Raw genomic sequence first — 14,064 nt, 5'->3', positions numbered from 1 at the left:
TCCATCCACGTTGCTGCAAAGTCTGTGATTGTATCATTTCTAACTGCCATGTAATATTCCATTGTGTATATGTACCACATCTTAATGATCCATTCATCCGTTGTTGGACACCTAGGTTGGTTCCAAGATTTGGCTATTATACTGAGTGCTGCGATAAATAGTGGGGTGCATATGTATTTTGGAATGAATGTCCTTCCATCTTGTGGGTATATGCCTAGGAGGGCAATTGCTGGGTCAAATGGCAGCTCAATTCTGAGTTCTTTGAGCACTCTCCAGACTTTCCTCCATAGGTGTTGGACTAGGGGACATTCCCACCAGCAGTGGATGAGAGTTCCTTTCATACCGCATCCCCGCCAACAAAGGTTGTTTCCATTATTTTTGATGTGGGCCATCCTCACTGGTGTAAGGTGGTATCTCATTGTTGTCTTGATTTGGATCTCCCTGATGATGAGTGAAGGTGAGCATGTTTTCATGTGTTTGTTGGCCATCCTTCTGTCTTCCTCAGAGAAGTGTCTATTCATTTCATCTCCCCATTTTTTTATAGCTTTGTTTGCTTTTGGGGGGCTCAGCTTTCTGAGTGCTTTGTATGTTCTAGATATCAGCCCTTTATCTGATATGTCGAGTGAAAAGATTTTTTCCCATTCTGTTAGCTGTCTTCTTGCGTTAAGCAGGGTTTCTTTTGCCATGCAGAAGCTTTTTAGTTTGATGTAGTCCCATTTGTTTATATTTGATGCTAACGTTCTTGCCATTGGTGCTCCATTCTCAAAGACCTTTTTGATATATAGGTCTTTGAGTGTTCTGCCTATTTTATTCTCAATAAACTTTATGGATTCGGGTCTGATTTCAAGGTCTTTGATCCACTTTGAGTTGATTTTTGTATAAGGAGTAAGGTATGGGTTGATTTTCACTTTCGTACATGTGGTTTTCCAGTTATACCAACACCATTTGTTGAATAGGCTTTCTTTGTTCCATTTCAGATTCTTGCCTCTTTTATCAAATATTAGTTGGCTATATACCTGGGGGTTTATGTCTGGGAATTCTGTTCTGACCCACTGGTCTGATGTCCTGTCTCTGTTCCAGTACCATGCTGTTTTGATTACTATGGCTTTATAGTATAGTTTCAAGTTAGGTAAGGAGATGCCTCCCAGCTTCTTGTTTTTCAGTATTTGTTTGGCTATCCTGGGTCTTTTGTGGTTCCAGATGAATTTTGTGAATGCTTGTTCTAATTCTTTAAAGAATTGTGTCTGGATTTGGATAGGGATTGCATTAAATCTATATAGGAGTTTGGGTAGGATAGTCATTTTGATTATGTTAATTCTACCTATCCATGAGCATGGGATGTTCTTCCATTTCTTTAGATCATCTTCAATTTCTTTCTGGAGTGTTTTGAAGTTTCCCTGGTATAGGTCTTTCACTTCTCTTGTAAGGTTGATTCCTAGATACTTGATATTTTTTGATACTATCTTAAATGGAATTGTATTTTTAATCTCTCTCTCCTCAACTTCATTGTTTGTATATAGAAACGCTACTGTCTTTTGTGTATTGACTTTGTAACCAGCCACTTTGCTGTATTGGTTAATTGTTTCTAGGAGTTTTACTGTGGACTCTTTAGGTTTTTCGATGTATATCATCATATCGTCGGCAAAGAGAGATAGCTTGTGTTCCTCTTTCCCAATTTGAATCCTTTGATTTCCTTCTCTTGTCGGATTGCTATTGCTAGGACTTCTAAGGTTATATTGAATAAGAGTGGAGAGAGTGGACAGCCTTGCCTAGTTCCTGATCTTAGTGGGAATGCTTCTAGTTTCTCACCATTGAGTATAATGTTGGCTGTAGGCTTTTCATAGATAGCTGTAACTATCTTGAGGAAGGTTCCTTCTAACCCTATTTTGCTGAGTGTCTTTAACATGAAAGGATGTTGGATTTTGTCAAATGCCTTCTCTGCATCGATTGATATGATCATGTGGTTTTTGTCTTTCATGTTGTTGATGTGGTGTATAATGTTGATTGATTTGCGTATGTTGAACCAACCTTGCATTCCTGGGATGAATCCCACTTGATCGTGATGTATGATCTTTTTGATGAAGTGCTGGATTCGGTTTGCTAATATTTTATTGAGTATCTTTGCATCTATGTTCATTAGTGAGATTGGTCTGTAGTTTTCTTTTTTGGTAGTGTCTTTGCCTTCTTTGGGAATGAGTGTGATATTAGCCTCATAAAAGGAGTTGGGGAGGATTCCTGTTTTTTCTATGGTTTGGAAGAGCCTATGGAAAAGTGGTAGTAACTCTTCTTGAAATGTTTGATAGAATTCACCTGTAAATCCATCTGGGCCTGGGCTTTTGTTCTTAGGGAGTTTTTTAATTACATCTTCAATTTCCTCTGAGGTGATTGGTCTGTTTAGGATTTCTAGATCTTCCTTTTCCAGTCTTGGAAGAGGGTGTTTTTCCAAGAATCTATCGATTTCTACTGGGTTCTCTAGCCTAGTTGAGTATAGTTGTTCATAATATGATCTCATGATATGTTGTATTTCTTGGGGTTCTGTTGTAATCTCTCCCCTTTCATTTGTGATCCTATTGATTTGGGTGTTTTCTCTCTTTTTTTTGGTGAGTTTTGCCAGTGGTTTGTCTATCTTGTTTATTTTTTTCGAAAAAACCAACTCCTGGTCTCATTGATTTTTTTGTATTGTTTTCTTGGTTTCTATGTTGTTTATTTCTGCTCTGGTTTTTATTATTTCTTGCCTTCTGGATGTGGTTGGACTTCTCTGTTGCTGATGTTCCAATTCTTTGAGGTGATCTTTTAAACTGTTGGTTTTGTTATTTTCCTGATTCTTGACATAGGCCTGAATTGCTATGAGTTTCCCCCTAATTACTGCTTTTGCTGTGTCCCATAAATTTTGACATGTTGTCTCTTCATTGTCATTTGTCTCAAGGAATCTTTTTATTTCTTCCTTGAGTTGTTCTTTGATCCAGCTGTTGTTGAGCAGCATGTTGTTTAATCTCCAGGTATTAGTTTTTTCTCCATTGCTTCTTCTTGACCTCAATTTTGAGCTCTGTGGCATAGTGATCTGAGAGGGTACTTCTAATGATCCTTACCTTTGTGGTCTTATATAGGTTGGCTTTGTATCCTAATATATGGTCTATTCTGGAGAAGGTTCCATGTGGGCTTGAGAAGAATGTGTATTCTGCTTTCTGGGGGTGGAGGGCTCTATATAAGTCTATTAGCCCTAAATCTTCTAATTTTTCATTCAGAGCTCTTATTTCTTTGCTATTTTTCTGTTTGGTGGATCTGTCCAGTGGTGATAGTGGAGTATTGAGGTCCCCTGCTATTATCACATTTCCCTTCATGTGTTTCTCCAGGTTTGCCAGTAGTTGCCTCACATATTTTGCTGGCTCTACATTAGGTGCATAGATATTGACCAGGGTTAGTGTTTCTTGATCTAATGTTCCCCTGATCAGTAAGTAGTGACCCTCTTTGTCTCTGATCACTTTCTTGAGGTTGAATGCAATTTGGTCTGATATAAGAATTGCTGTCCCTGCTCTTTTTTGTTTTCCATTGGCCTGAATAATCACTTTCCATCCTTTTATTCTAAGCCTGTGCTTATCCTGCATCTGTAGGTGTGTTTCTTGCAGACAGCAGAAGTCCGGTTTATTTTTCCTAATCCAGTTCTCTACTATGTGTCTTTTAATTGGAGAGTTTAGTCCGTTAACATTTAGGGAGATTATTGAGAGAGAGGATTGTTGTGTAGTTGTGTTGTGTAGGGTGGTTTTTGTTACAATCGGGGGTTTGGATTGTGTAATTCGTCTTTGAGTAAGTCGTTTAGGATCGGTTTTGTTTGCACAAATAGTTCAAATTCGTTCTTGTTTGAGAATGTTTTTAGTCTATCCTCCCATATGAATGTAAGTTTTGCTGGGTATTGGACCCTAGGTTGGAAATTTCTTTCATTCAGTCGTTTAAATATGTCATTCCATTGTCTTCTTGCTTGAATTATTTCAAATGGGAGATCTGGTTTGATTCTTAGATCCCTACCTTGGTACTTGAGGTTTCTTTTCTTCCTTATTGCTTTAAGGAGTTCTTCTTTCTCTTTGTTTTTTGCCAATTGGATTACCATGTGTCTTGGTGTTTGTTTATTGGGGTCTATCTTATTGGGAACTCTTTTTTATTTCCTGTATTGGCATTGCAGTATCCTTCCAGAGGGTGGGGAAGTTCTCCGCTATTATCTCTCTGACTACTTGTTCTTCCCCTTTCCCTACTTCCTCCCCTTCTGGTATACCCACAATTCTTAGGTTGTTTCTTTTGTCCTTTTTCATTAGATACTGGACCTTTCCTTCCAGTGCTTTGCCTTTTATTTCTTTGTTGGTTTCTTGATCATTTTTTGTTTGCAGTTTTCCTTCGAGTTCTTCAATGTGTTTCTCCAATTCTGTGTTTCTGCTTGTAAGGCTTGTTACTTTGTCTGTTAATTCCTTCACTTCTTTTTGTATGGAATCTCTCATGTTCTTTAACATTTCTTCTTTAATTTGGCTGATTTGTTCATCCATAGATTTCTTATACTCGATAGCTAGGGTTTCTCTAATTCCTTTTATTAATTCTTGCATTTCCTTCCTCATGGCTGCTTTTAGGTCTTCATCGCGTGTATCTGTGTATTTTGGTGGACTTGGAAGCTTGCAAGAGTTTGTCACCATATCTCCAGATATTAGTGATTTCCTTGATTTACGCATATTTCTTTGTATTTAATGGTGTGTTTTAGAGTGCTGTGTTTCTAATTTTCACCTGTTTTGATCCCCTGTGGTGTGGGAGTTGGTTCCCTCCCTGAGGGTGGTTCTAGAGGGACTTTTGGGTTAACTCGCTGAGGTTTTGATCCTCCTGTACTCTTTATGTGGCCTGGTTAGTTGTTTTCCTCTTTTGTTGGCAGCTAGTACTGGCCCTTTCCTGACCACAGTGGTGGGGGGCACTGTTTCTCCTCTCCTTTTTCTCCTCTCCTCTACTAGTTGGAAGTCAGTCTTCCTCTTTATTCCTGTCAGCAGGTGTAGTTCCGCTTCTGGCCACACTGGTTGCGGGCGCTGTTGAGCCTGACTCTCTGTTCCCTCCCTTATCTGGGGGTCAATGAAGCTCTGCTCCTCCGAGTTACCGCGGAAGAAATTCCCCCAGTCAAGCCCTCCCGGTAGCTGCTCTCAGCCCTAGGGGGGGGTCTCAGGTCCACTCTGGGGCTCGGGGCTAGGTTGCTCTAGGTTACCTAAAGGTCCAGGGGGCAGGCCCAAGCTCACCTAGTCTATTCGTCCCACCTGTCCCAGCTGGGCAGGTGACTCCGGCCCACTAGGTACTAGGGAATGTCCTCCCCAGTCTACGCTCGGGTCAGGTGGGATGAACTCTGGGGCCTGGAAGTTGAGGCAACGGGTGGTGTGGTCTCTGTGCCAACAAGCTGGCCTCTGCAGTCTATGGGGGGGGGGGTCGCGCGCAGGGTGGCTGGCGGCTGCGGGTCGTCCACGTGTGAGCGCCCTAAAACAGTGCACTCACCATGGACGCCGGGGTTCGCTATTCCCCGTTGGCGCGGCTGGCCTCTGCAGTCTATGAGGGGGGGGTCGCGCGCAGGGTGGCTGGCGGCTGCGGGTCGTCCACGTGTGAGCGCCCTAAAACAGTGCACTCACCATGGACGCCGGGGTTCCCTACTCCCCGTTGGCGCGGCTGGCCTCTGCAGTCTATCTGTGTACATCTTTTAATTTTTGTTTTAATTGATAATGCGTCGTTTTATTTTCTTTGTTGGTTGGTTTTTGGGTAAAACCCGGCAGCATTCAGGGGTTACTCCTGGCTATGAGCTCAGAAATTGCTCCTGATAGGTTCAGAAGATCATATGGGATGCTGGGAATCAAACTGGGGTCAATTCTATGTTGGCTACATACAAGGCAAATGCCCTACCACAGTGCTATTGCACTGGCCCCGATAATGCTTGGTTTTAATAGAAATTGCTGAGTAATGAGATCAGGCATTTTTTTTTTAATTGTTCTGGTACAAGATGAAGTTTTCTTTAAAAAAAAAAAATGCATTCCTCAGGCCAGAGTGATAGCACAGCAAGTAGGGCTTTTACCTTGCACTTGGCCAACTCAGATTCAATTTCCAGCATCCCATATGATCCCATATGGTCTCCAAGCACTGCCATGAATAATTCTTGAGTGCAGAGCCAGGAGTAACTCTGAGAACCATAGCCCAAAAACAAAACAAACAAACAAACAAACAAACAAACAAAGTATCCCTCAGAATAGAGAGCTGCACTGATTAACTGAAGCTTGTTAAAATATTTGGTGATGGTCTTAGATCCTATCAGATATTTCTGTTCCAATGTGTGACCCAACCCCACTCCATAAAAGAGAGGATTGTTTATAGTACACTTAAATATGAAAGGTGCTTACCTTGCATGCAGCCGACCTGTGTTTGATCTCCACACTGTTTATGGTACCCTGAGCCTCACCAAGAGTGACCCTAGTGTACAGAACATGAATAATTCCTGAGCACAGTGGGTGTGGCCCCAAACAAGAATAAATAAGAAGATTATAATCTATGACATTTGGCATTATGAAAATCATAAGTAATTATGAATGGTAGCTGAGAAAGCCCTGTAATATAGGGTTTCATAGATATATATCATAGTAATAGTGATAGAAATATATATTTATTTATTATGTATGTATGACTCCCATTAGATTCTGAGGATTTTGGAGGAGGTCTCCTAGGCAGTGCTGGGGCTTAGGGACCACTCCCAGGAGTACTTGTACAGCGAGGTGAGCCTGACAGTGTGAGGGCTTGCCTGGAAGTGCTGGATGCCATTAGGGCCACAGCCAGCTGTGCAAGAATCTACCAGGTATATACCGACTGGTGTTTAGGTTTGCCAAGGCTGTATTCACTACTGACAGATATTGAACTTAGGACCTTTCCAAGGCAGGTATGAATTCTGCCCCCTGTGAGTTCTAGTTCAGCCATTTTGGCAACCTTGGTCAGTTTGTGCATCTTACGATATTTAGAATATACTATTCTTAGTAAAGGTGTATTTTATATCAAAACTTTTCAGTTATTAAGGTACTGATGCTTAAAAATAAGTGCTTCTTGGCAATTATTTTCCCTGGTTATTTTTGGGGGGTTGAACACCTGGCAGTAATTAGGGAACCAGATGGGATGCTGGAGATTGAACTAGAGTCAGCCACATGCAAGGCAAACTTCTTCCCTGCTGTATTATCTCACCAGCCTGTCTTCCCTACTTTTTTTTTTATTTTTACTGTGAAAAAGTGGATTATGGATCTTTCACAGTAATATTTAAGGTACATAGTGACAATAAATCAGGGGCATTCCACCACCAGTGTTATCCTCCTTCCACTCCTGTTCCCAGCAAACATCCCATATCTTCCTCCTTTGTCGTCACCCCCGCCTCCCAACTGCTAGTGTAACTGGTTCCCTCTGTGTATAGCTTCTCTTGTTGTTGACTTGGGGTTTGGTGTTTAAGTCTGATCATTTTTTATTTTTACTCAATGTTCATATGACTGTTTGGTCCTGGTACCATTCATTTTTCCCCCTCAATTTCTGAGGCAGGACAAGATGATTCAAGTTACGTGGTTCTGTTTGAAAAAAATAAATAAATAAATAAAAGAAAAAAGAAAAGAGAAAAAAAATTGGGAGGAGTCCTTCTAGAAGTTATAAATATCAATTCAAAAGAAGAAAGGGAAAAAGAAGAAAAACATACCAAACTGAACAAAAAAAAAACAAAAACAAAAACCAGTAACTTCAAAAAGGCACAACAGCAACAACAACAAAAACACAACCAAGTAATAATAATAATAAATAATAATTCTTCATCGTCGTCTTCTTCTCCTCCTCCTTCCTTTTTACTTCTTCCTTCTTCCTTCTTCTTTCTTTCTTCATAGGCACAGTAAGTATTGGGAAAATTAGAAGGGAATTCCCTTGGCCTAGAGATACAGGGTTTCTCTGCCCCTGAAGCATACTGTCATGGGAACAATTATAGGCTTCATACATGCTCATTTTCACACCCCAAGGTCTTTTTATGGTGCCAGGAAACTTTTTGCTCAGTTGTGGATGATAAAATCAGGCCTCTGTGACTAGAGATCTTGGTATTTGCACAGGTCATTGGATGAAGCCTAGGGTTAGTCTTTCTTTTTAGTTTTAGAAGTTCTGTTCCATCACTGTTGTTGTAACCAGTCTTCTGTAATTAGTGGTCTTGGTTTTTGCACAAATCCTAGGATGAAGCCTAAAGTAGAGTCTTGCATTATGGGTCCAGAAGTTCTGCTCAGTTGCAGTTGTCAAAGTCAGACCTCTGGAATTAGAGATCTTGGTTATTGTACAAATCCTAGGCCGAAGCCTAGGCTAGGATCTTTCTTATTGGTCCTAGGATAATTCTGCCCAGTCATGGTTGTTGAATTCACTCTTCTGTAATTAGTGATCTTGATTTTTGCACAGATCAATTAAGAAGGAATCTCAGGACCGGAGCGATAGTGCAGCAGTGGGGCATTTGCCTTGCATGTGGCTGACCCAGGATGGACCTGGGTTCAATCCCTGGTGCCCCATGTAGTAGTCCCCCAAGCCAGAAGCAATTTTTGAGCACATACCCAGGAGCAATTTCTAAGTGTCACTGAGTGTGGCCCAAAAACCAAATAAAATAAAATAAAATAAATAAATTGAGAAGGAAACTAAAGTCAATATAACTGGTAGCCTCAAACTTGAGTTGAATAATGAAAGTATTTTAGTACAACATATTGGATGTTAAATTGTACTCAATAGGGGCCGGGCGGTGGCGCTAAAGGTAAGGTGCCTGCCTTGCCTGCGCTAACCTTGGACGGACCGCGGTTCGATCCCCCGGTGTCCCATATGGTCCCCCAAGCCAGGAGCAACTTCTGAGCACATAGCCAGGAGTAACCCCTGAGCGTTACTGGGTGTGGCCCAAAAACCAAAAAAAAAAAAAAAAAAAATTGTACTCAATAGCTACTGATTTCAGAGGTTGAAGAGCATTTACTGTTGTAAAATGACAAGTGTTCAGTAATATTTATTTTCTCACATTAACTTTTTTCATTTGGGTGGCATTATTAAGTAAATATTTAGGCTGTTTTATTTAGAAAATATAATTTTACAGTCATTTTGGGAACATTTGAATGTGGTCGAAGTTATACTTTTAAAGTTCTGTTCATCTTGACAGTATCTTGAGAGCAAAGGATAAAAGATGAACCTTTGAGAATTAAAAGACTATTAGAGAAGACAACTTTGAAATTGATCACTAAATCCAGTAACAGTGAACTTTTGGTACCAATGATCAGAATACAATTCTTTTTTTTTTTTTTTTTTTTTTTTTTTTGGTTTTTGGGTCACACCTGGCAGCACTCAGGGGTGGCTCCGCAGTCAGAAATTAGCCTCCTTGGAGGCTCTGGGGACCATATGGGATGCCGGGATTCGAACCATCATCCTTCTGCATGCAAGGCAAATGCCCTACCTCCATGCTAACTCTCTGGCCCCCAGAATGCAATTCTTTTTGTTGGAATACCATAATTTAATTTAGAAATTTTGATGTTAGCTAGTTAAAGTCAAAGCGGAGAGTAAGTAACTTTGGGGTAATTTCTTTCTCTGACTAGTATGACAAGTAGTGAAATCACCTACGCATACCTAAAAGAAAATTTAGCTTTATTTTTTAAAAAAATATTTAAAATATTAAAATATTTAAAAATATTCCTATTGAGGGGCACAGTAGATAGGGCTTTTGCCTTGCATGCACCCAACCTGGGTTCAGTCTTTGGCATCCCAGATGGTCTCCTAAGCCAGGAATAATTTTTGAGCACAGAGCCAAGAAGTAACTACTGGTCACTGTCAGGTGTGACCTCCCAAACCAAAAACATATCTGTATATTTTTATTTATTTAATGAACTGTAATTTATAAATGTATTCATAGTTGAGTTTTAGGCATATAATATTTTAACATCATTCTATCACCATGTCAACTCCCATCACCAGTGCTCCCTTATTGCATCGTTCCCTTCACACCTCCTGTCTGGCACTTAACTTACACAAAATTTGGTTGTTATAGCTTAGACCTCATATGTTCAGTGTTATTTAGATTGTGCTGTGGATTTATAGCTATACACTCTACCATATCTGCAATATAACTGAAGCCCCAACTCCTTATTTTCCCTTTTTTATCTTCTTTCTTTCCAACTTGATTTCTTTCCTTCTCTTCTCCTCCCTAAACTCTGAGGTCAGATGTGATCTAGGCATTCCCTTTTGCTACATTACATTTCCAAGTATTCTCTATACCAGAGGTTTTGCCTTTCTTCTAGCTTACTTCTCTGAACAAATAGCAAATAGTTCTAAATAGCAGATTTCATGATTTCATTATTCTTTGCAGCTTCATAGCATTGCATTGTGTGTGTGCATGTGTGTATACCATATCTTCATAATTCATTTATATGTGAGTGGACACCTAGGTTGATTCCATATCTTAGTTATTATACTTATTTGAGCAGTGAGTAATGGTGTGCATATGTCCTTTATGTCCTGGGCATAGATACCTAAAAGTGGAATTGTGTCATATGGCAGCTTAATTCTAAGTTTACTGTGGACTCACCATACTGTTGTCTACAGGGGTTGAACCAGACAAGGAACAATAGAGCTAGCAGCTAGATCACAAGGGTAGGAATTTATGCCTGCCTTGGAAAGGCCTCAAATCCATCCTTTCTGGTGTAAATTAAGAGCTCTCACCATAAGTCCTCTGTGAAGCACACCTACTCAGCCATCTAGATCCCCTGTTGAACATTGGAGGTAACTTTGAGAAATGAACTTTCTAGCTGTGCTCAGGGGCCACTCCCAGTAATATTAGATTTTCACCTGGCTGTGGAAGCCTGATGGATGAATTGCTTCTCAGCTCAGCTTCCAGATGTGTGTACTCCCTTTGAGTTATTCTCCATGGTCCCTGAAGCTACTATGTTATTGTTTTGTTTTTGTTTCTAATGATCTTTATTTCTATAGTAAAGTGGCAGGCTACAAAAGTAGTATACAAAACTCATGGCTTTTCTAAATACAAATAATAAAAAAGAAGAAAAAGATATTAAAAAACAATCCTATTTACAATTGTGCCTCAAAAAATCAAGTATCTTGGTTTCAACTTCACTGAAGAGGTAAAAGACTTATAAAAGAAAAATACAAAACATTGCTTCAAGAGGTGAAAGAGGGATACAAGATACAGGAAACACATAAGCTACTCATGGATTGGGAGGGTTAACATAATTATAAAATGGCAATATTCCCAAAGTGTTTTACAGATATAATGCCTCTATAAAGATACCCATCACATTTTTTCAAAGAAATAGATCAAACACTCCTGAAATTCATATGGAAGAGTAAACCTCAATAAAAAACCAAGGCAATCTTGGGTGAAAAAGAGATATGAGGTATCAGTTCTCCCAACTTCAAGCCATACTACAAAGCAGTAGTCATTAAAACAGTATGGTATTGGAATAAAGACAGACACTCAAATTAATGGAATAGATTTGAATATCCTAAAAAAGAGACTTTCAGGTGTACGCACAATTAACCTTTGATAAAAGAGGCAAGAAGTAGAAAATGGAGCAAGGAAAGTTTCTTAAATAAGTGGTGTTGGGAAAACTGACCACCAGCATGGCAGAAAAAAAAAAAAAAAGCAAACTCACCTCTCTCTTTAATGCTATACACAAAAGTCAAATCCAAATAGATTTAAGACCTTGATATCAGACCAGAATTCATAATGTACATAGAAGAAAATATAGGCAGATCTCTCCATGTCATTGAAACTAAAGGTATCTTCAAGTAGGAAACACCACTGGCTAAGCAAGTAGAAGCAAAGATATAAAAAATAATGGGATTTTATTAAACTGAGAAACTTCAGCACCTCAAAGGAAATGGTGACTATATACTAGCAATGCAATTATTCATTCAATAACCATCTGATAAGGACACACACACAAATGGAGAGAAGAGATTAACAGGAATTAACTCAAAGAACAAATATAGATGGCCAAAGGCACATGGAAAAAAATGTGCCACATTAGTAATCATCAGGAGGATTTTAATTAAAACAACAATGATATATCACCTCATTTCACAGATACTGGCACACATCACAAAGAACAACTATATACAAACTCATGCCCACTTATAGATAGGCATTAGAGATATAAATTAATTTATAAAATGTACTTTATAATTTAAGATGGAAAGAAATTATGGGAAGTTATGGGATGACAAAATTTTATACCAATTCATTATATCCTCAGATATATCCTATTCTATATTATTCATTATATCTCAAATTTCTCATGGCAGTTTTCAAGACCATAGAACAAATGCTACCAGGGTTTGTATGGAAACACAGCACCATTTGAATTGAAAGCAGTCCTGAAGGAAAAAATGGGAGCCATGTAATAAAGCTTATAGTTATCAAAACAGTTGACAGGATTAAAATCAGACACTTAGATCAGTGGGAAAGAATTGAGAGCCCAAGCTAAAAGCTCAAATAGGGTTAGATGTTAAAGATTATAAAATGGAAGAGATAGCCTCTTTAATATATGATGTGGGAAAATTGGCAAAACACATACAGAAGATTGAAATTGGACCATTGCATAAAAGTTAATTCAAAATGAAATAAAGTGATGTCATTTGTGATTCAGTTCTGTTGACAAAGTCATTTAAAAAATGAATTTTTAAAAAAATGGGATTGCATGAAACTAAAAAAAGTCTTTGTACTAAAAAGGAAACTGTCAAACAGAAATATGTCTTACTGAATGAAGAAAAATTCATACAATTATACATGTGATAGAGGATTAATATTAAAATATACAAAATATAAAATTAGAAAACACCTCCACACAAAAAAAAAAAAATGGAAAAAGGGGCTGAACACACACTTCTCCCAAGAGTATACACAGATGGCCAATAGGCACATGGAAAAATGCTCCTTGTCAATTGTCAGGAAATTGCAAATAGAAACAGTAATATAAGTGAGAACAACATATCAATAAGGCCAGAAACAATCTGAGCAAAGAAATAGAACACCTCATGGGGCCAGAGGTTATATAAGATAGTTGCCTTGCAGATGCCTGACCCGGAATCAATCTTCAGCACCCTATATAGTTCTCTCAGCCCAGTGATCCCTGAGTGTAGAACTTTCAATGGGCAGGAGTAGGAAGACCACCACATGATTCACAAATCTACGAGATGCCGATCATAATAAAACAGAAACTCTAATTTGAAAAGATAAGTGTTCATATATGTTCGTTGCTATACTACTTACAATTGCCAAGATATGGAAGCTGCCAAATTGACTAATGACAGTTGAGTGAATAAAGAGGTTGTGATATATACAGTAGAATACTACTCAGGTACAAGAAAAAAAAAAAGATCCTTTTTGCTACTATATGAATGGAACTACTAGAGGGTATTAAGGAGGAGAACAAAAAATGATGCCATCACTCATAAGTACTATGTATAAAAAAAACAGCAAGGAATAGTGGTCAATGAAAACAAATCTCTAATTCTAACAATCCAGTAACACTTTTAACTAAAGGGAGGAGGAAGTCAGAGGGGAAGAACATAATTTACTATGGTACATTGTGCCCCTAAAATGTAAACATCTACATTTAACTCATGTTACCTCAACAAATGAAATTTTAATTACCACATAATAAAGATAATACAAAATATGGGAGGAGTAATGTTAATAAAGGATAGAATAAGGATTGGTCTCCAGAAGAATAAGTAAATACAGGGGCCGGACAGAGATAGCTTGGAGGTAGGGTGTTTGCCTTGCACGCAGAAGGACGGTGGTTCAAATCCTGGCATCTCATATGGTCCCCCAAGCCTGCCAGGAGTGATTTCTGAGTGTAGAGTCAAGAGTAACCCCTGAGCTCAGCTGGGTGTGACCCAAAAACCAAAAAAAAAAAAAAAAAAAAAAAGATTAAATGAATACAAATAATTCATCAAACACAAAGAAGAGATAGGAGCTGGAGAAAATTTAAATCTTAGATTAAAAGAGTTTGTAATTTCTAGAAAGATGAG

General features: G+C 38.8%; 1 protein-coding gene across 4 annotated transcripts in view; it reads left to right on the top strand.

Annotated features, from left to right (window-relative positions):
• EHBP1 (EH domain binding protein 1) overlaps positions 1-14,064 on the top strand; it is a 291,044-nt gene that overhangs the window by 125,988 nt on the left and 150,992 nt on the right. The window lies entirely within an intron of this gene.

The sequence above is a fragment of the Suncus etruscus genome, chromosome 12, assembly GCF_024139225.1.
Source record: "Suncus etruscus isolate mSunEtr1 chromosome 12, mSunEtr1.pri.cur, whole genome shotgun sequence".
Classification (NCBI taxonomy): Eukaryota; Metazoa; Chordata; class Mammalia; order Eulipotyphla; family Soricidae; genus Suncus; species Suncus etruscus.
Note: the sequence above shows the minus strand (reverse complement) of the source record. Positions and strands in the feature narration are given on the sequence as shown.